The 23,181-nt window shown below is 36.8% G+C and overlaps 1 long non-coding RNA gene across 3 annotated transcripts in view; it reads right to left on the bottom strand.

The window, feature by feature from the left end:
- The window catches only part of LOC144238419 (uncharacterized), a 273,462-nt gene that overhangs the window by 130,930 nt on the left and 119,351 nt on the right, over nt 1-23,181 (bottom strand). The window contains exons 5-7 of one of the 3 annotated variants that reach the window (XR_013337110.1): nt 15,812-15,886; nt 9,438-9,515; nt 6,683-6,721 (exon numbers count right to left, since the gene is read on the bottom strand). The exons of the other annotated variants lie outside the window; for them this stretch is intronic. This is a non-coding gene — a long non-coding RNA (uncharacterized LOC144238419). Of the gene's footprint in view, nt 1-6,682; nt 6,722-9,437; nt 9,516-15,811; nt 15,887-23,181 lie in introns of those variants that run through there. 3 annotated transcript variants of the gene reach the window in all.

The following is a 23,181-nucleotide window of genomic DNA, read 5'->3' as shown; positions in this document are numbered from 1 at the left end:
AAGAGTTTTTTGAATTTATAACAACACACACACACACACACACACACACACACACACACACACACACACACCACGGGAAATGTCCCACCCATTGGTTTTGCTAAGATCCACTTCTTTACAGGAATTAGCTCACTTTCTGTCAGGAAATGAATTAAATCAGACCTAAAGTTTCACAAAACATCCTCTCTCTCAGGTTTAGTATTGAATTCAATTCAATTACAAAATTACTTCTTTGCATCTGCTACGTATTGGTTGCTCCGTGTATTGGGAAGCAAAATGAATAAAAGGAGGCCTGCACTCAAATAGTTGAGGAGAAAGAAGTAAACAATTATTATGTACCATGCTAAGGACTGAAAGAGTATAAAACAAATGATGTCATCAGAGCCCTAGAGAGGCATGTAGTAGTTAGCTTGAGCTGTGATGACAAAATACCACAGACTGAGATCAAATCTAATTCTTATCCTTCCGTGGATAATCAGCTTTTCTTCTCTGAAAGCTGCTAGATTTTCTGATGGACTTTGACCTTAACTGTCACTCTCTTATGTCTAGATGCAGGTTTTTCTTTTGTCTTTTCTACTCAACACTACAGGAACTCTTTCAATCTAAAGTTTTAACTCATTAATTCTGGATTAACTTGTACCATTTCTCCAAATATTTCCTTGTCTTCATTTTTATTTTTTTCTCCTTAAAATCCTATTAATTTAATGTTGACACTGCTACTCCTACCTTCCATATCTGTTTAGCTTTCATTTATCCTTTCCTGCTGACCCTCCTCTGGTCTGATCTTCCAATTTACCACTTCCTTCTCAACTTCGATCCATTTTAAAAGTCTCATCTATGTGTTTTTCTGTTTCAACCATCACAGTGTTTATACCTAATATTTGCCCCTTCTTCTTATTTATGTACTTATTTATTATACTAGATGGATACTATTAACATCATCCCATATATTTTCTAATATATTTGTCATAACTATTTTTAATTTTTGGTCCATCTGTTCCAATGGCTCTGTTTTGGAATGTATATCAATTCTACTTTTATAATAATATTATTCCTCAAGACTTAATTTATTTTGTCTTGTGACCTCACATTTAAGCTTTTGTTTTTGGATTCCATGTTTTGGGAAGGGTTCTATGGCAGACCTTAGTCTGATGACAGCAGTGAGTTTAGAGAGATGAGCAAGGATGAAGCCCAATGCAGAGACCCTCTAACACCACAGACCTGCTCCCCCAGGGAAATCCTCTGGTCCTAACTTTATCTTTGAACACGATAGGAGAAGCAGCATGGGGAGATGAAATGGCACTAGGTTATAATTCTTCAGTTTGAGATGTTTAGAGGGACAGAGTAGAGAAAGGAATGCTTGGGTAAGTTATTTATTTTGCAGTTGTTTTTAACAACTCCTTGCCCCAGAAGGGTTTTCCATTGCCTATATATTACCCTATGGACACCATCAGCAGCAGAATGGCTCATGGGTATCTAAGGTTATGGGATAATCAATGGCTGTGCCAAACACCATGTGCCAGATGCCAAGAAGTAAGAGCAGATTGCAGATTATCCAAGCAGAGGTCTATCTGCAGCCCACAACAGCCTTCTCCTTCTCCACCTGAACCACTCTTCCTCCTCAATCTAGATCATCGGAAAGCATCGCATAGCTTTCAGAGCTTGCTTTTAGGGAGAACCAGTGGCTCATGCTAAGTCACCATTTTCATTGCATTTTTTCTACATAATTTTGGGTCTATTCCTCCTTTATCTCTGAGTTTCAGCAAAGAGATTACTTTTTTTGGCAAGAAGAAAAAAAAACTATGTTCAACAAAACTGAAAAGTGCTACCAACTGCACAGAGCTCATGAGCCCTGATATTTCTGTTATTAAATCATCAAATCCTTTCCAGTAACTGGAACCACCAGAGATGTTATTTTTAATCAGCTAATTTTCTGTGTATTTAATACAACTAAACATTTGAATCCAGTCTCAACAATCTATATGAAAGCCAGAAAGCCCTAGAAAATGATGCTACATTTCATTCATTCATTTAGTTATAAAACATTAATTGAACAATTTCCATGTGCCAGTCTCTAGGTTATGCAAACAAGAAACCAAGATTAAGTACTTGTCTTGAAGATTTTCACTGAAAGAATTATAAGGGGGGGGGGCAGTAAACAGAGTCTTATATAATTATAATTATAATTAAGTGCATAAGTCATAATGGAGCATAGAGAAGGGTGCTTCTGACTTACCAGTGAAGGATATGAAGATTTCCTGGAGAAATTTTCTCACCTGATAATATGGCACAATATCAAGGCCACATTGTTCTCTTTTCTCAGAAAACTTCTTTTTTTTTTTATGTTTATTTATTTTTGAGAGAGATAGACAGAGTGTGAGCAGGGGAGGAGCAAAGAGAGAGAGGGAGACATAGAACTCTAATTGGGCTCCAGGCTCCGCACTGTCAGCACAGAGCCCAATGCAAGGCTCGAACTCATTAACCGCGAGATCATGACCTGAGCCAAAGTCAGATGCTTAACCACCTGAGTCACTCAGACGCCTCTCAGAAAACTTCTTATTACAATATCCACCCTCAGCTGCTCAAAATCTCTACACAAGGATTCTGCCTGTCATTGCAGAAAACAACACCAAAATAACCTTATCTGACAATTATTTCCTGAACATACAAGTTGTTTGCTAAACCAGTTTGGTATATGCTGGCTGTAACTTCTTGGAAGTGTGGTTTGTGGTAAGCCAGCACGTACCTATTCAAACCTGGGCTTTCATGTACACTAAGGTGTGAGCACCTGCGCTTTTGAAACCCTGACATCTGGTCATAGATACATTCCAGATGAGGATGTGGAAACCATGTTTGTTATTACTTTTCACTATTTTCTCTACTAGAATCACTGTATAAATCAGTTTTGTGAGCAGTTGGAAGTCCCAACTCTTGAACCTCTAGCATGTTCCTTAATATCAGATCTATATGAGCGCTATATGATAGGTAAGTCTCACCTACCTTATCTCCTACCCTGACTATATGAAAAGATTTTGCCAATAAAATCCACCAATTATCTACTTGACAAAGCTGCATTTGGAGTTACCATTTCCCAGGTACCCAGACAAGTGCTAGGCATGTAGAGCTGGCCAACACATAAAATTTTTCCTCCATGGAATTTATAGTCTCATGGGGCAGACTGATGTCAAACAAGTAATTATAAATGTGATGAACACTACAAAGGGGAAGTACAGGGTGCTGTGGAAGCATAGAAAAAGTGCTTTAAAAAGTGGCTTCCTCTGTAGAACAACTGTGGGAAATTGAGATTTCACATTAAAATCAATAGGGCTAGAAGCGTAGGCTTCATTTTTTAGAGGGCGCATTGTGAACGGCTGTGCTTTTGATACCAGGATACCCATGGGGGATCCAGAGGCCACAGAATAAGCACGATGCATATTTCTGGTGATTGGGTGTCACGTGAAGATTTGGGAAAACAAACATTTTTATTAAAACAAATATAGATATGTTATGGAGTAGACTTGTATGCATGTTAAAGATAAAAGATGAAACTTCAAAGAAATTTCACACTTGCTGTGATTCCCTTTGAACTACACCCCCAGACTCCCTAGGGGTGTGTGTATTCATTCTCCTCTGCCTTTAGGGGTACTTTATAAAAAAAATAATGTTTAACAAGCAGTAGAAAGAGCATGGGACCTGATATCACTAGGAATAGCTGGGTAGTCTCTGCTAAGCCAGCTGTGACTCAGTTTCCTTGGGGATAGCATAGGGATGATGTCTTACCTCTAAATATTGCTGTGATAGCAAATGAAACAGTTTCAGGACAATGTTTGCTACAAAATATATATTAGTTATCTCTTCCAATATCAGTGAAAGATCTGTACTGCTTAAACTCAGCACAGCTAGAACCACAGAAGGAACAACCAAAGAAAGCAGGTTTTAGCAAGCCCGTGTTATGTTTCCATCTGTTTATCCATTAGCATAATAGCTACTGTAATAACAGCTAACAAATGTGAGTGTATGTGTGGTGAATCTGAAATGCTTGTAAACTGTAATTTAAAGGAACAAAACAAACAAACCTACCCATTTTCCATATGTTAATATATTTTTACTTCGTGTTACTATTTTTAACTGTTTTATATTGATTATGACAGATAAAGAAAAGAAAAACACAGGACTATACCCACTCCTTTTGTGAATGGAGTACAGGATTAAAGGATATAAGAACTCTTGGTAAATTCTAAATCAGTATACAATTATAAAGTGCTATTATGGTTATGATTATAAGGGTATGCTAATAAAGGGCTCTGAATTTCTCAATAGTAGGTATTTCCAATCCAGGCAGCTGGTATACTTATTTTTTTCTTAAACTCAATTTTGGCCAAATTTTGCTCTCTTTTCCAACATTCTGAGCCCCAATGAATGAGGCAAACTGAAAAATTAAGGAAAAATTACCTATGGATAAGAGAAAAATCCAATTATATTGTGTTATTTTTACAATAAGAGAATAGAAAGATATGGCTTATTTTAATTTTCCCAAATATTTCATATCTATAGTGGAATTTGGATGTCTTGATATTATAGCAGACTAATTAAATAAAATGTCTACTTGTTTCACCTAATGAGACTAAAAGAAAGAAAACATATCAAGGTTGTATTTATTATTAAATCTTTGTTAGTTAAAAATGTATTATTATATCATTACAGTGCTATGACAGGAACTTGAGTTGTTGAGTAAAAGACTGTTTTTCAGTATCTGCAGTAAAGCAAATAGTAGGTTCATTAGGAACATGGTGGGTCTGAGCTATGCTGCCAATGCAGGTCAAGGTCAGTTCATCAGGTATAAATCATGCAGGGCTCATCACCTGCATCAGAGAAAGTCCAGGGAAGTGATTCAAGGTTGGAGTCATATAAGTATGGTCTTGCCAGAGCTAAAAGAACCAAGAATTCTAGTTGCCTTCAAGCAAGACAATCAATAACCATCTTTGAACTATCTTAAGTGGATAGATATCTGGTGTTAATTCTTTAAGGTCTCTGATAGTGGCTACTGCATATTATTACTTACCACAGGACTGAATACTCTAGTGACTAGGCATGGGAAAGAAATCATTGCCTACTTACCACATGGGAAATTATACCAAGTACATTCATGTCTGACCTCAAGTTATGCGATGTAAACAGAAGTTACTGCTAATATTCTTTCATTCCAAAGTCTTAAGGTCAGTGCCTTCTGATGAGGCTTTTCTTCTGTCTGGGCCTCATAGAAAGGTGGCATCTTACCACGTGTCCTACCAACTTCCATATTTGTAACAGATCATGCTAATCTCATGCAGTGAGATCTCACTCCTCCCCCTGACTGGAAAGGTCCCCATTTAGTCTTGAGACAGAGTTAGGAGAAAGGCAGAGTTTCCTTTGTTGAAAATGAGGAGGAAGAATGGTACATCTCAACTGTTTGTGGCTGTTTTCCCTCCCTATCTTTTTTAAATCTATATGTATGGAACCATACCAGACATTTTGGGTTTCTGGAACCTCCTAAACTCATCTGACAACTACAGGAGTCTCAAATGAAGACTGGAAGTTACAAAAGAGGTACTTAATACACACCTTTAGTGATTCTGAGATTCTTGATTAATGCCCTTTTCTTTTCTGAATAAATGGTTGTGAAAATAGTGAAAAGTGTTGGGATTTGATATGTATATTTGGGGGTTGAGTTAATAGGACTTTCTGATCCACTGAATATTCGGGAAAATTGTGCTGGAAAAAGTCATCCTGGACTAGCCATCAACTTTTGAACTAGGAAACAAATTGGGTGAACAGTGATTCAAATAACTGTTATGTGGAATACTAGGGAAAAAGTAGGTTAGAAGGTTGGTGAGAGTGGAAGGAAATAGACAACTGAAGTGAAATAGTGAAGACTTTTTGACATGTTAAGTTTGAGATACATTTTGGGGCGCCTGGGTGGCTTAGTCGGTTAAGCGTCCGAGTTTCGCTTAGGTCATGATCTCGTGGTTCGTGGGTTCGAGCCCCGCATCGGGCTCTGTGCTGACTGCCAGCGCAGAGCCTGGAGCCTATTTCAGAATCTGTATCTCCCTCTCTCTCTGACCCTCCCCTGCTGACGCTGTCTCTCTCTCTCTCTCCTAGAAATAAATAAAAATATTTTTTAAAAAATGTTTGAGATACCTTTTAACCATTCAGGTGGAAATTCATATATGAATTTAGAGCTCAGGATAAGAAATGAGAGTTAGAGGGGCGCCCGGGTGGCTTAGTCGGTTAAGCGTCCGACTTTCGCTCAGGTCATGATCTCGCAGTTCGTGGGTTCGAGCCCCGCGTCGGGCTCTGCGCTGACTGCCAGCTCAGAGCCTGGAGCCTGTTTCAGTCTGTGACTCCCTCTCTCTCTGACCCTCCCCTGCTCACGCTGTCTCTCTCTCTCTCTCTCTCTCTCCTAGAAATAAATAAAAAAAACATTAAAAAAAATTAAAAAAAAAGAAATGAGAGTTAGATATAAAATATAGTCACTGTTATACATATAACCAGTGCTAAATCCAGCCAGCTAGCCGTCTTCAGCAATGTAGTCTAAGGATTTACCTTCTTACTATCTATATGGTTATTTGTTACTACAGATACGCAGTAAATGTGAGATCCAAATCATACAGTTTCAAAAAATATAGATTTTATCATGCTTTTTACCTGTAATCCTTCTGCTTTATGAAATCTGAAGCCAATACTGTAAAATACAATTTCATATACATTAATAATTAATTTGGTAAGTGTATCATTGAGTATTATGCAAGTTTTCTTCCCATTTAGTAACTCCAACACATCTTTTTTTCTTAATATTTTCAAGAGAATCCAGACATAAACAGCACTGAGATATGGTCAAAATCCATACTTCATTTAAAAATTAACTTATCTGGAATATTACTGGGTGATCAAAAAAAAATGAATTCTTGCTATTTGCAATCACGTGGATAGAACTAGAGTGTATTATGCTAAGTGACATAAGTAATTCAGAGAAAGACAAATATGTGATTTCACTCATATGTGGAATTTAAGAAACAAAATAGATGAACATAGGGAAAGGAAAGCAAAACTAAAATAAAAACAGAGTGGGAGACAAACAGTGGGAGACTCTTGAATACAGAGAGCAGAGTGTTGCCGGTGGGGTGTTGGGTGGGGGATGGGCTAAATGGGCGTTGGGGTTTAGGGAGGGTACTTGTTGGGATGAGCAGTGGGTGTTGTATGTGAATGATGAATCAGTGAAGTCTATTCCTGAAATCATTATTACACTACATGTTATCTAACTCGGTTTTGAAAAAAAATAAAATTTAAAAATTTTAAAAACATAACTTACCTGAAGAATATGTATGTTTGTGGGCTTTATCATTAGCTTCAATTTGTTTCTTTTTGTCATACATTAATTTATTTTTAACCTTAACATTTTGAGAAATAAACTTGAAAATTTGGTTAGGAAAGAGGATAAAAAATTTCAAAATAGCTGTCATTTACAATTCTTGAAATTTATGCGTGAAAAAAACTAAAGAAGATTTGCCATCAGGTTCACATTATGGATTTATAGAGAGAGAATGAGAAAAACTGATGTTACTATACAATCAACACTTTGCAATTTGCTTTGAAATACCTTTTATTTTTGAGGCTGAATTCTGGAGGCTGGGAAAGAGTATGTATTAAATATATGAAAAGTAACAGAAGTCTAAAGGAATAATAGGATTCTATATTGATAAGCTGGGAAGATTTTGGTTAACAAAACATTTCGTAGTTGGTGGAATTTTATTCATCTACAAAATTTCAGGCTTCTTGGATTCAGAGAATGTAGTACTTGCTAATCATTTGAACCATAAGATAACATTTTAATGAGGATTATATGATTTCACTGGAAGGGAAAATGTTCTAAATCCTTCCACTCAAAATTGACGACTTGTATTTAAAGCTGTCTGACACATTCTAAAGTCTGGATATAGATTTAATACTAAGGAAGCAACACTAGGTCTGGTTTTGTCAGAATTGTTGTCTTCTAGAATTATATTGTTTAGTGTTAGAAATCTATGTTTTTGGTGTAGTTCCCCTTCTTTACACTAGGGTGAAAGAGTCTAAATCATTGGAAGTCATGGAAACAGAAATAATTTTTTACACTTTGTTCACAGCCTGAGCCCCATGGGCAAAGATTGTTCCTGTGCTGCCTGCACAGCATTTCCCAGGCTGCCTATCAGACTGTGAAGAGCTTTTCTGGAAGAGAGAGCATGAGTGAAGAGCATCACAGAATGAAAATGCACAGGACAAGCCATATCAAGGGCAAAAATGTAGACTGACGTAGAACTGCAGAAAGGAACACAGTGTAGTTAGAAGCAGCCCGACTCAGAACTGAGGTGGTGAAGAAAAACAAAAACAAAAACAAAACAAAAAAACATGAGGATGTTCAAAAGGCAGTGTGAATGGCAAGGATTAACAGCTCAGGCTCCAGAACCAGACTGGCCTCCATCCTGCCTCCCCAACTCTGCCCCTGAATAGCTACGTAACCTTGAGCAAGTGGTTTTAACACCTCTGTGTCTTGTCATCAATATGATGAAGATAATAATAGCACCTATCTCATAAGCTACTGTGAGGTTAAATGAGTTGATATGTTCAATGCATTTAGAATGATACCAGGCAAGTAATAAGCCCTTGGTCAATATTTAGTTTTTATTTTCAAATCTTAAGTGAGATTAAGAAGGAGTTAAAAAAATTATATGAGGAAAGTTTGGAGTAATTCACAATTAGTCTTTATCTTTACATAAGGACATCTTAGCAGAAACACACACACACACACACACACACACACACACACACAGAGTCAATCCAATCACAGAATCACAGGGAGGGGTAAGGGAACACTTAACAGATAGACTATCACGTTTCAACCTAAAAATAATGACCAGAAATTAAAGAAGTCTGGAATAGTTCCAGAGGAAAAAGGAAAAAAAATAGGAAATTCTTCAGGGCCTGTTATTGATATTTTATGAGAATTTGATAAAGCAGGGCATTCAAGAGTGAGTGCTAAATCCGGAAGGTAATAAGAATCATGGACCCTGCACACATAAGGTGCTCTAAGAGGTTTAGTAATTACTTAAATGAAAGAGCATTGTCATTTCCATAATCACAGTTCAAATTCAGGGGTCACTTATGGTTGATAATGCTACAGATGCCATTCCATCTTCTGTAGCAGAAGAGGCTTTTAGCACAGAGCCGCTTACAGCACTTTCCTGTACCTTGTTCATTTCCCCATTATTTCAATGAGACATTCTACTCTTGTACGGAAAACATTTTCAATATTAGAGCTTGCTCATGGAAAAGCTTTATGGCCTGAATATAACATCAACACATGAACGTGAGCAGCAAAGAAACCTTAATGAAAATAAGGTCCAAAGGACCTAAGTTAGAGATACCTTTATTTTCACTCTACTGAAGATGTCCACATGCAAAATGATGATATCTAATCATACTTCTGTCTTCTTCAGATGAATCTGGACAATTTGAGATATATTAAGGAGATTCCTTTATATTTGAAATTGTCCTAAATAATCTCCACCAAAATTACATGACAAGATCATTATTCTCGTGAATCTAATATTGATAATCCATGCCCAACATATCTTCATGAAAGTAACTTAGGTAATAGCAAGATAACATACTCCAGTGATTTTCTGTGTCAGAGGTCCCTAAGACTGCCACAGGTTTGATAATTCCATACAGGGACTCAAAACCCAGCCTATAGTCATGTTCACAGCCAAGATTTATTACAGTGAAAAGACACAAAGCAAAATCAGCAAAGGGAAAAGGCACATGGGACAAAGTTCAGAGGAAACCAGACACAAGCTACTAAGAATTGTCTGTCAGTGGAGTCAGACAGAAAGTGCTTAATTCCCTCAAACTATGAGTTGTAACAACATGTGTTAAGTGTTATATACCAGGGAAGCTTATGAGAGACTCAGTGCTTGGGATTTTATTAGGGGCTGGCCACATGGGCACCCTCTGCAAACCATGTACCCAAAGTTCAGAATCCCAAAAGGAAAGCAGGGTTCAGCATAAACTATATTGTTTATGAACAGTTTAGGCACCATGAGCCCCTCCCACCATCTAGGAAAAGTTTTACATTGGTGTAGGGAACTATTTGCCAGTTAAGCTCCTGACATGAGCTAAGGGACAACTTGTAAGCGGACCTTTCTAAGCAGACCAGGCTCTTTTCTGCACATGGAGAAAGGCAGACTTTCAGACCAGTTTTTAAACCCAAGAAGAAAGGAGCTTAGCTTTCTTGACAACCCTGAACTTGACTTGCCTAATGAAACTGTCAGAAATGGTAGCACCCTTCCACAATATAGGTCACTGCCAACTGACAAGTATATAGGCTCTTAACTCATTTTATCATTGCCACCTAACCACTGCTTCTCCATTTTTTTTCCTCTAAGAAACCTGTAAACACATTCCAGTCCATTTTAAAGAAAAGGATCTGATGTAACACTTGTAAAGATGAGAACTCCATCTACCAGAAGTATGTCTATCTAGAGAGCATCTTCACAAATATCAAAATGAAGAGACACAAATTTCTATGTCAGAGATTCAGGAATCTTGAAGAAATTTCAGTCAATGCTTGTTTTTCTTTACAACTGTAAATTCCAAAATGGGAGAAATAGAGAAATCATTTTTGACACTCCCCCTTCTCACCATTTATATTGTCAATTATTAAACTGTGCCAATGTTAGTTCCTAGAATATTTTCCAACTCTGTCTACCTCTCTCCATATTCACTCTGTTTCTCCCATCCAAGTTACCAATATTGCTTTATGATATAGCAATACAGACTCCTAACTGATCCTCCTGGACTCCATTTTGATCCTGCCTTTCAGTAATCTATCTTACAGGCACGGTGATCTTTCAAAAACATTAATCATCCCAACTTACCTGTCAACATTTTTCCATAGATTGATGACAGAAAAACACCCAAATCATTATCCATCTCTGCATTATTTATTCCATGCCGAACTCTGTAGCCCCACTTAATGCCTTGATAGCCTTTGCTTCCTGAGTTCCATGCACAGAGACCTTATACAATCTTAGGGTCTGCTCACCAGCTGCTCTCTTTCTTAGTTAAGTTATGCTCATTCGTAGTCTTGACTATCACCTCCTGCTCTATTTGCAGTATCTTTCACAGTGCCTTGCACATACTCAATGCTAAATAAATACAGATTGAGTAAATGAATAATTCTATATTTAATTCCTCTGCTTCATAGTCCTTAACATGGCACTGAGCATGACCAAAACAGACCTAATAAATATATAAGTAGATTGATTGCTATGTACATTGGTGCAATCTCGTTAGATTTCAAAATTATTTATTCAAAATGCAGTATTTTCTACTTGTTTTTGTTATCATGTTGGTTTTATGTCTTTGTATTTATAAAGAAAGAGTTCCCACAATGACCTGAAAGAGGTAATAGAATTAGAAATAGAAAAGAGAAAAAAAAGAGAGGGAGAGAAAGGACCATTTTTGTCACCTAAGTCCTGTTATATGCAAAGTCTAAAATATGTGTTTCCCACATTTACTACCAGATGTTTGGATGAGTTTTATCTCTCTTCCTTAAATGAGCCCTTTCTGCCACCTGAATCATACATCTAGTATGCACCTGTGGGTCCTTCTCAGTTCCAATTTAAAAGAACATCGAAGACATAATTCTTGCCTTTGATTATCATTCACAATCTCATTTCATTTAGGACTTACTAATAGATGTTAAAGTATGAACATTGTCTTTGTTTTCCTGTCTGTATCATCTTCCTGCTTACTCATTCTTAAGACCAACATATTCAGAATCTCTCCTTATAGAACTGAATAGAGCTGGATTAAAAACCAGTTTGGGGGTGACATCGCCAAGAGGACCACATAAGTTATTTCTGACTTCACTCCTCTCACAAGGAGAAAAGCAAACAACTATTCAAGAATGAGACATCGCTGAGAGAATCCTAGAACACCGGGTGGAGGCCGAAGCACCTCCCTGCACCTCAGAGACCAAGAGAGACTGCATTGAAGGGGAAGGGAAGTGACTGCACGTTGACTGCATTGCCCCTCCCTCAAGCCAGTGCAGTACCATCCCGTGTGAGGTGTTCTCTAGCCTTTAGTTCCTGCAGTGGGAAAAGAGAAGCCCAAAAGGTAACCAGCCCCCTTCCAGAACTGGGAGTGATTCTGTTGTAGCTGCTACTCTGATCTCCTACCATCAGGATGGCAGGGGAACCCACAGGGCCCAACCACTGGGAATCTGACTGTGATGAGCAGCGTGGAGGAGCTTGCAACAACCAACACGTGGTTGTTGGCAGACTCAGTTTACACCTGCAGGGCTGAGGAGTAAGCCCAGCCGGTGGTTTCGCTCATCTGCCCACCCAAGTTGGGAAGCACTCTGGCCAGAGAACTCAGTGACATGCAGATCTGCCTGATTCAGATCCTTGAATGAGGAGGTTCGCTGACTCTAGTTTGCCCACAGCCAGGCAAGGAGCTGAATCACAGCCTCACCACCTATGGAGAGTATCTTTGGCTCCATCTGTCCAGAAGAGTTGTGACAACCCCTGGAAGCTGTGTGGCCCAGGGGTGCTCAAGCTGGTAATTTAGAAAGCACAGTCAACAACCCTGTTTGGTCAGAAAACATGGGGTACAGATTAGCTAAGACAACAAATGAAGAGCTCTATCAGGGTTAGAGCTACTTCTGCTGGGCCCCAGGCAGGGAATTTTTGTAGCCCTGCACATTGCTGAACATATCCTTCAGCCTGTCCAACCAACACACCTAATCAGAGCTCATAGGAAGCTCTATACCCCGTTGGACAGCCCTATATACAAAGGCACTTGAACATAAAGCATAGCCCATGGCTTTCTTTCCCTCTCTGCAGAGCAAAATCAATGGCCTCACTTGACAGGGGATTCGGTGCACACCCTGGCCTGATTTGAGTCCCCAAACAACAAGCTGTACAGGCCCCGGTCCTGTGGTGCTGCCCCGCCAGGGCAGAAAAGCTAATTCATAGCCACGCTCACTACTGAAGATAGTACCCAGTCATGACCACCTAGTAAGCCTGACCAGAGAATCCAGGCAACTGTGGAACCCATCCTACAGTCTTACTTGGAGAGGGAATCAAGCTGGCAGTCCAGGTTAACTGTTCTCAACCAGTGACACACACCCTCATCCCCATCCTCTGAGCTTAAGCAGTTGCCTTGCCCCCAAAATAAACTGTAATAGCAGGCCCCACCTGTCCAAGGACATTACCATTAAACACACCCAGAAACGCAAGCTGAGTTGACTGATGAAGGATTATCTCTGCCAAACAAACCAGTAAACACTAGACGAGGAGCCTGGCTGGCCAAGTGTGTAGACATTAGTATAAGGAATCAAGAATTTTAAAAAAAATCAGGTAAATATGGCACCACCAAAAATAATAAAGCTCCAATAACTGACACTAAAAAAAAAAAAAAATGGAGATCTATGAGCTGTCAGACAAATAATTCAGAGTAATCCTCCTAATTCAGAAGTTTATTGAGCTACAAGAAAACACAGACAGACAACTAAACAAAGTTAGGAAAACCATGAATGAAAAAAAGAGAAGTTGGACAAGGAAATAGCAACCATCAAACCAAACAAAAATCCTAGAGTTGAAAAATACAATGAGGTGAGCTTTAGGAATGCCACCAAACCTGCAGCAGCTGTCAGAAATGAGGGAAGTCTTGGGGACTGTGAATTCTGACTTTGCAGTTTGCCTCATGTCAGATATTATCTAAAAGCAAAACAAAACAGAAATCCACCAACCTACACAGATAATAAACATGGCAAAATATGCATTAGGAATCACACATCAAAGAATGAAAAAAATATCTTGATATGACAAGTTAGTAAGTATAATAGCCACAGGATGGCCCACAAAGAAATCCATGCCATGTAGCCTTTTCTGATGTATACCTTAAATTTTCTTTAGCTTTCTTCTATTTGTCTAACAGTATTTCTTAAACATAATTTCATAAACATTAACAGGTGATTAGAGAAACAAAGATTTATTGTCTGAAAGCTTGAAAAAACTTCTTTACCATTAACATCTTTACCTCAGTGTCTTTGCTATATTCATCACCATTGTCTACTTCTCAACATTGTGTATTCCTGCCCTTAACTGGCTATAGAGTACTTTTTTGTTTTAGGACTTGACACATTTTTTATTCTTTCTGGAATNTGTTCATGTTTAAGTTAAATTTAAATTATTATATATATTTATTATAACTGTTGATTATAATTTGTGTATTTATTTATATGACTACTTGAATGTAAGCTATAATCTGTCTTATTTTCCATTATATCTTTTAAATGTTTTATGTGTGTTTTATATGATACATAGACTATAAGAGATGTTATTTTTAAAAAGATCTTACCTGTCTTAACTAATGTTTACAAATTGAGTGTAGGGATATAAGATATTTGACTGACAAGAGATAAGGACTAACAAGTCAAGGAATTTAATCATTGTTGGGGCACCTGGGTATCTCAGTCAGTTGAGTGTCCAACTCTTGATTTCAGCTCAGGTCACCATCTCACAGTTTGTGGGCTCGAGCACTGTATTGGGCTCTGCACTGACAGCAAAGAATCTCCTTGAGATTCTCTCTCTTTCTTTCTCTCTCTGCATTTCTCTCTCTCAAAAACAGATAAATAAACATTAAAAAAAGAAGTTTAGAAATTTTTATCTCCAGAGATGAAAGAGAAGTGAAAAATGCAAAAATGTCTGTGTAAGATGTTGAAGAAAAGGATGTAAGAATCTTTTACTTTCTTTTAGGGTAAGAAAATTTTAGAAATTCAGAAGTAACTCAAATGTGACTGAGACAAGGAGAGTATCTAAAGAGGTTCTGGGTAAGAGACTCATGATAAAGCAGCAAACAGCTCAATGGGAAACATATGCTGGTAGAATCAGTCCATTTGGAGCCAGACTGTGAGAGGTAGATTGGACACTGTTCTTTTCAAGACCAAGTCTAAGAAGAGCTTGTCTTGGATACAAATTTAGCTAGAACTCTGAAATAAAATGTCTATGTTAAGCCAGAACAAGCTAAATTCTGTGACAGAATGTGTGCCCTTATTCTTTACCACCTGTTTATAATTTGTGTCCCCAGGATTAATTGTGAAAAAGACATTTTGTTTTTTTAACTCACTCAGACCATCTTTCAGTTTCTTGATGTAACCAAGATTGTTACCACCCAAATACTTTCATGAGCTCTTTCCTGTGTCTGCAACATTTCCCCGACTGTCTGGTTAACACTTATTTACCCTTAGTGCCCCACATTCAATGTATTCCTTCTAAACTTTCTCCATTCCACCCAATTTAAACCAATGAATTGCGGACTTTATAACATAAGGTCCTAATTTATATGAATTCCTGTTATAAAACTCATAATACTTTATGTGCCTTTTTTTGTATTTGTGTTTGTTGAATAACTTGTCTCCCTAACCAGCCTACTAAGATCGAGTTTCAAGATTAGAGTTGATGTCTCATTTTGTTTACAATTGTCTCTAACTCTTAGCACACTGACCGGTACAGTGATTAATAAATACTCACTGAATGAATAAATGCTAGTTATGAAGGTAGACTAGGCTAATAATCCCACATGGAGGAGAGACACAGAATTGTCAGAGGCTGTGAGCACAAAGTCTCCAAAACATATGGAAAATTCTTGCTCAATCTGAAGTGATGGGATTTACAGTCAAGCATGGGTACCTTACCGTTGTGGGCACCTTGACGGTTTCAATGTAACTTACCTGTGTTATGTTTTCTTTAAGATGTAATCATATCTTTTAGGGCTGCAGACTGTGGGTTCATGTTAATTGTCCTGGCTGCAAATTAGTAAATGCATCATGTCATTTTTACAGTGGACTCTAAAAGAACAGAGTCTGTCGGGTGGAAATAAAGTAAATGTAATTAGTCCCACTAAACAAAATCAGATGATCCAGAAAAAGCTGTATTTTGAAAGAGGGTGAATTTATACTGAAGAAATAAATTGCCCTATAAAAGTACATTAATGTTGGAAATAGAAGAAAAAGAAAAGGCCACATGAGTGCTTATTAAGTTAGATGATTTCTTAATCATGTTTTTCAAAAGAAATGGGTTAAAGGTGTGGAATAAACTTAGCCATCTTATTATTATTATTTTTTGGGGGGTAACCTTATTTCAAACATCGACATTAGTTAGCCTGTTGTCATTAAGACTCATTAATGTCTACCAACATTGGTGAACAGCCAGTAGTGGGCGGGACTAATGGAGCCCTACCTTTTGTCATTAGGGATGCCATCTAACTTTGTTACTGCTCTAGATTAGTACTTAACTGAAATTGCTTATATATGACTGCTACTGTTAATGAGAAAGGATATTAAATATGGATTATATCTTTCATAGCCTGGCTAGCTGGGCATCTTGGACTTAATGCTCCCCATCTGTGACCCTTTACAATACATTAAGCACACCTTTTCAGCAGCAGCCCTATTACAGTTAATCATGCTGAGGAAGAGATTGTACTAAATGTATTAGCAAGACACTGACATTAACCAAATGCTAGTCAGATGTGTCAGGGAACAAAGAGCTAAATCTAGGCTCTGTCTTTTCAATGGACTTTGAGCTTTTAAGTCAATGATATCTGAGTCTTTCCATCCATCAGTATGAGGATTACTGGTTTCTTGAGTTACACTGATGTGTGGCCCCACATTTTTAAAGACTATAAGTAGTCAACTTATCCCCCTGTTTAGGAAATTTAGATGCAAATTTTACTATTTATGTCTCTGCAATGTGCATATTCTTTTAATGAAAAACAAAATGCGTTAAGTACATGGAGTTACAGGAAATAACACAAGGCTTTTAAACTCTTTAAGAAAAACAAAACAAGTCAAATAGTAAGTACAGTGATCATCTTAGCAACATACATAATGCACGATAATGATACATTTCATTTTGGGAGCTACATTATCTCCTGTAAAAAAAAAAAACGATAAATGGTATAGCTTTATGATATGAAAATATGAATGTTAATGCAAGATATCAAAAGTCTGGGAAGAATATACCTCTGAAAGCCTTGGAACAGTTGGGGCACATGGCTGCCTCTGTGGGTAGAGTGTGTGACTTGATCTCAGGGTCATGAGTTCAAGCCTCATGTTGGGGGTTGAGCTTACTTAAACAAATGAATAAAAAAAAAAAAAAACGAAAACCCTGGAGCAAAAGAACAGGAGTCTGAGACAAAGCTATGACACAGGAGCAAGGAACTGATTCCTGCATGTATCAAGGATGATTATTCAATTGATTTGTATCTTGCTCAGCTTTATACAGTGAAATTATGGAAGGTCTGAAGGTGGGACTGATGAGTGGACCTGAACAATCAAGATAAGCCTGAGATCCAGACATAAGCTTCTTAACAATGAACAGATATTCCTGTAGTTCAGTTTGGGGCACAGGCCAGAGTGTAAGGAGAAGTTGATAAAAAGAGATTGCAGATTCAGGGCTGTGTAGGAAAAAATAGTATTGGAAAGAGTTTGACCTATCCACATGCAGCTTCAGGTTCCATCATTTTCCTTTGTTTTCTTAGTAAACTGTGCATAATCTGCCCCACAGAGTAGCTTTAGGTGTTCTCAGGGAATTCTTTATTATATGTTAAGGTCTTAAATTTTAAAAATTCATTCCAATTTTGCTTTGTATATTTAAAGCATTATGATCTTTCACTCAAAAATTCTAAGAAGTATTTTTTAAAATATAAATTATTAGCTAATACATATATGGAAACTACCATGGGTCAACCATGATCGACATATTTTATGTACACCTAAAACCTCAATAAATTCACACAGCAATCCTATGAGATAGGTACAATTTCATAGATAAAGTGAGGCACAGGAAGTTCAAGCAACTTACCTAAGTGACTCACATAGCTATTGGCTCACAAGGCTGTGAACCCATACGGTCTGGTCCCCGAGTACTATGGTCTTAGCCATTAGAGCATATTGCTTATTGTGAGGATAGAAGTACCAGCTAACTAAAGTGGCAAAACCATCCTAGATGCAATAATTGGGGATTTGTTAAGAAAGTTAGGGTATGTCTACATAACAGAGGACATAAAACGTTATTTTGTCATATGAAAAACAATCAAGTTATACTGATTAACCAGAAAAGTAATCTTGGTCATGGAGTATGGATTCTGTGAGCAGAATCCTCAGCTGACCAGTGAAGGACATGCAGCACAAACAAGAAATAAATCTCTGTTGCTTTAAGTCATTGAGATTATGGGTTGCTTGTTACTGGAACATAATATAGCCCATTCTAACTAATACAATTAATAATCAGCATATACTCTAGATACAGAGACTGAATCTTAAAAAAGAAAACAAAAAACAAAAAACCTAACAATTGTGGTGAAAATGAATTGTAACCATCCCAATAGATTATACTGGAACAGAAAAGGCACAAAAGCATTTTAATTCAGTTGTCATGACCTTTGGTATTAGACACATCCATTTTTAAACACCATCTTTTAACTGTTAGATACTTAAATCTCCTTTTCTGAAAAAAAAGTGAATAATTTGCTGTGAGAATTCAATGAAGCTATAAAAGTAAGGTGCTTAGCATAGAGCCACACAATAAGAATTCAAACCACACTAGCTTTTATTGTTTATGGGATGCCCATCTCAGCAACATGATAAAGCAACAAGTTGGAGGGAGAGTTGCCCTGAGAGGTAATCTAATTTCTACTGTCAGACAAAGATTCACTTGTCTTTATTTTTTAGCTACTTTTGGATTTGGGGCAGAAGTGGCAGGAGGAGGGGCTTGCTCCCCACCCCATCCATTATTTAAGATAAAACAACTGCAGCTTTTCACATAATGCACATTCACAAAGTAATCAAAGTTCATTCGTCAGAGTCAAAAGCCAGTAAACCAGAACTCCCAATTTCTCTTTGTTAAATACTCACATTATGGGATGTTTTCATTTAATGCTTTAATCTCATTAACCAAGAGAGAGGGTCTCAATATCCTGCCTGAGAGAATGGCACACCTAAGACCTCAGTGAAACATTGTGAAAAACATTTCCAGTCCATTGAGCTTCACCAGGATGGCCACAGATAGTTTTGACCATCAGGAAAGAGCTGATATTGAAGAATGATCTATCATCTTTGATTGAACTCTCCCATCATGTGTGGGTATTATAAGAAGAGATTAAGTTAAGTCTGAACAATACTAAATTCTTGGAATGTGTTGACTTCATTATTCCTTACAACTAAAAATAAACAAACAGAACACTCTTTGCCAAGTCAAAGAATCAGGAAGCCCGAGGAAGGATAAATATTGTATATAAAAACAATAAGCAGCACCAAATAGATAAGAACCTATGTTAATTAGATAAAATTAATACCATAATATTAGAATACACTAATATTACAAAAGTATCAGGTTTTAACATGAACTCTGAATAATCCAATAAAGACGTCTTTAAAGGGTACATGGTAAGAAACAAAGTATGGTTGGCAAATTCTGCTTTTACCAAGATTTTGTATTAGCGTCTTTCCTCAGGAAAAATGGTTTATCTCAAGTGCTCATTTCTCACTGAAAATTAATGAAGAGAACATTTACATCTCATGCTTTTTTTGTGACAGATTTTGCCGTATAAGTATTTAGATAGATCCCTCAATATTCAAGAAGAGAAGGAAGAGATCAATATTGATACATTCACATCTACTAAAAAAAGAATGTGTTTTTACTTCTCACGGAATCCATTATAACTGCTACATTAAGCTCAGTAGCTTGTGCCCCCATAAAATACAACTTTGCTACTAGAAATTTAAAGAGATCATGTCCTTATTTGGTGTATTTATAAAGCAGAACCCAGATATTTCTAGTGTCTTAAAAATGGTTAAATACAAAGAAAGAACATTATTGGCAAAATGAATAAATTTAAAACTTAGACATTAAAATTATTGTGCAAAATGACACAAATTACTTGATCTCTCTTTTCACACTGAAGTTAAATTGAATTTGTATATATAATTCTAATATTATTATAAGTCTAGTTCTTATTTATTTCAGAAAATAGATTTATGAGTAGCATATTTAGATTTTTATTAGTATATTAAAAAGCACAGATCCGTTCCTACTATCTAGAAACTTGAATACTCCAATATTTTGTTTATGTCCTGTAATTTCTTTCTTTTTTTTTAAATGTTTTTATTTATTTCTAGGAGAGAGAGAGAGACAGCGTGAGCAGGGGAGGGTCAGAGAGAGAGGGAGTCACAGACTGAAACAGGCTCCAGGCTCCGAGCTGGCAGTCAGCACAGGGCCCGACGCGGGGCTCGAACCCACGAACCGCGAGATCATGACCTAAGCGAAAGTTGGACGCTTAACCGACTAAGCCACCCAGGCGCCCCTATGTCCTATAATTTCTAAGCTTTGCTCCTTGAAATTTTTGAGTTCCCAAATAATACAACTTATCTAAATAGGGGATATATTAAAATATTATGATACTGCCTATTTATCATTGCTTTATTCTCCTTTATGCTATAAGCTATAGATAGAGTAGATTCTATCCTATGGGATTTGATTCTTAAATTGATCAACTATACACACACACATACACACACACACACACACTATATATATATATATATAGTGATTCTACATCTCTGATTTTACATCTATCATTTGGATCTGGTTATTCTATTGAGATATTTTTAAGAGGTAGAAGAAAAATCAAGAAAATAGGGTTGCATAGGTGGCTCAGTTGGTTAAATGACTGACTCTTGGTTTCAGTTCAGGTCAGGATCTCACAGTTCATGAGACAGCTCCGAGTTGGCCTCTGCATGGAGCCTGTTTGGGATTCTCTCTATCCCTCTCTCTCTCTTCCCCTCCCCCAATCACACTTGCTCTCTCTCTCAAAATAAAAAAATAAACTTAAAGAAAATTAAGAAAACAGTCCCAGATATTACTTATTTCTGCATCCCATTACATTCTTTTTTTTTTTTCATCCCATTACATTCTAATCTTTGAGAGTGCCTCATACTTAAGGATCTAATTCAGTTATGTTTACAATATCATAAAGACTGCTTCCCCTTTCTATGTAATATGTATAACAGAGTATTTTCTTTCAAAAACCTGTAATATTGGTAAAAATGCCACTTATAACAAAGCAATAAAAGTCTACCATTTGTTTGATACATATTCCATAAGAGGTTAGGAATATAATTATTTAAAACTTGCAAACTTTAGAGTTTGCAGATTATAGTTAAGCATTTATTTAAATGAAAGTGTTTATATTTTCCCTATTAGAGTATGTTTTTTGGCACTGTGGTCATGTTAATGACTAATATGCAGCATTAAAACTTTATTTGAAAGAGAACACATATATACACATATACAGAATTCTCTGAAGTAGGTATTTCTAAATTAACATTCCCAGTATTTTTTAATCTGCATCCATGTATTTTATTATATAGAAATAGAGTATTAAAAATAACACAGAATTAGAAATGCAATCACACACAGTTCACTAATTCTAGTCTGAAAAACTTGCCTCTTTGCCTTTCCAGTATACTGGAAAATAATAGCAAGAAGAGTGAAACGATTTTCAAGATGGCCTCTATACGGGAAGAAGTACTCCTCCTGTGTCTCCTTCTTATTTTCACACCACTACCACACTCCTAACACTTCTCACACCACACACGGGTTTCATCCCTGTACCAAGCAATTCCTTGCAACATCAGTGTCCTAGAATTTAAGTAAATACTGACAGTGTCTACTTAGAGACAGCATCAGATTCCATACGTTAAGGGCTTAATCTTGCAAGACTGCCAATTACTTCTACTTTAGATTCCAGTTTGAAGCATATATATGTATATGAAACTGTGAAATATACATATGCTTAAAACTAGCACATATATAACCTGTAAGTTATGCTATATTTCTTAGCATATGAATTAACATACATATAAAATTTTATATATTATATATTTAAATTAAAATTAATAAAATTAATATATTGTATATTATTATACATTAAAATTATATACACACACACAAACACAAACACTATATGCTTCAAATCAACACATTTTTATTGCTCATTCTTTGCCACTCTAATCTACATAAAAGTTAATTTTGAAACCCCAACCTAGTTGGACAGTTAGCTACCCATTTCTGTCCCCAACCCTTGTGTTAGTATGTATTCCTTCATTGAGGCAGGTGTTTTTAAATAACCAAAAGTTGTTTTAAATAACTTCATTGTTGATGAAGAAACAACTTGAGTTACCATCGTCTTACAATTTTATTATATAAACATAGTTACAGCAATTGTTTAAAATATTTCTACTAACAAAATAATTTTGGAAGGTAGACTACTTCATTAATGACTTTGTTAGCAATTGCCAAAATATGATAATAACAAAAATAAGAACCAGCTTTAGTTGCCTTTATAACTGTTTTCAAATTCTCTCTGGACAACGCACTCCCTAATTGCGTGCTCCGGAGACAGACAAGTCCCACCCAGCTCTGTGCCCTCTGTGCTCCATTACCTGCTCTTAGTCCCTGTGTCTAGACAATCCCTATTATTCCGTATATGCTAAAGAAATGCTTGATGAATGGGAGCTACTGAGAAAGTATTAGGTTATTAAGAAGCGTCTGTAAATCTACCTTTATTTTGTGTTTTTGTAAACTTTTAAGAAATACCCTCAGGCATAATAATCTGATTCTGGTTCTTTGTGTAATTGTTCTCTACTACCACTAAAAGCCACTGAACCACACATTTTCATTATAATCATTTGAGCATATGATGGACCTATGACATCAAGTAAGAGCCACTTCTTACCTTGTAGTTTTCACAGAAGTTTTTGGCATCCCAGATAATATGTGTCAAAATAAAAAGATTCAGGATAATATTTTTAAGCAATTAGCAGAATGTCTGAAAATTGGTGCACATTGAATGCATATAAATCCCTTCTGTCATTGTGTTCCCGCTTGATTTATGATGCTGGAAGATGGGGAGGGAAAGAGGGATTTGGAAGATGGGGAGAGAAAGAGAGCATATAACGGAGGTGAAAAATCACCACCAAATGATTATTGCCAGACTTATAGTCTATTTTTAAAATTATCTTTACTAACATTGGAATAG

Source organism: Crocuta crocuta, unplaced genomic scaffold (genome assembly GCF_008692635.1).
Source record: "Crocuta crocuta isolate KB4526 unplaced genomic scaffold, BGI_CrCroc_1.0 scaffold216, whole genome shotgun sequence".
NCBI lineage: Eukaryota > Metazoa > Chordata > Mammalia > Carnivora > Hyaenidae > Crocuta > Crocuta crocuta.
Note: the sequence above shows the minus strand (reverse complement) of the source record. Positions and strands in the feature narration are given on the sequence as shown.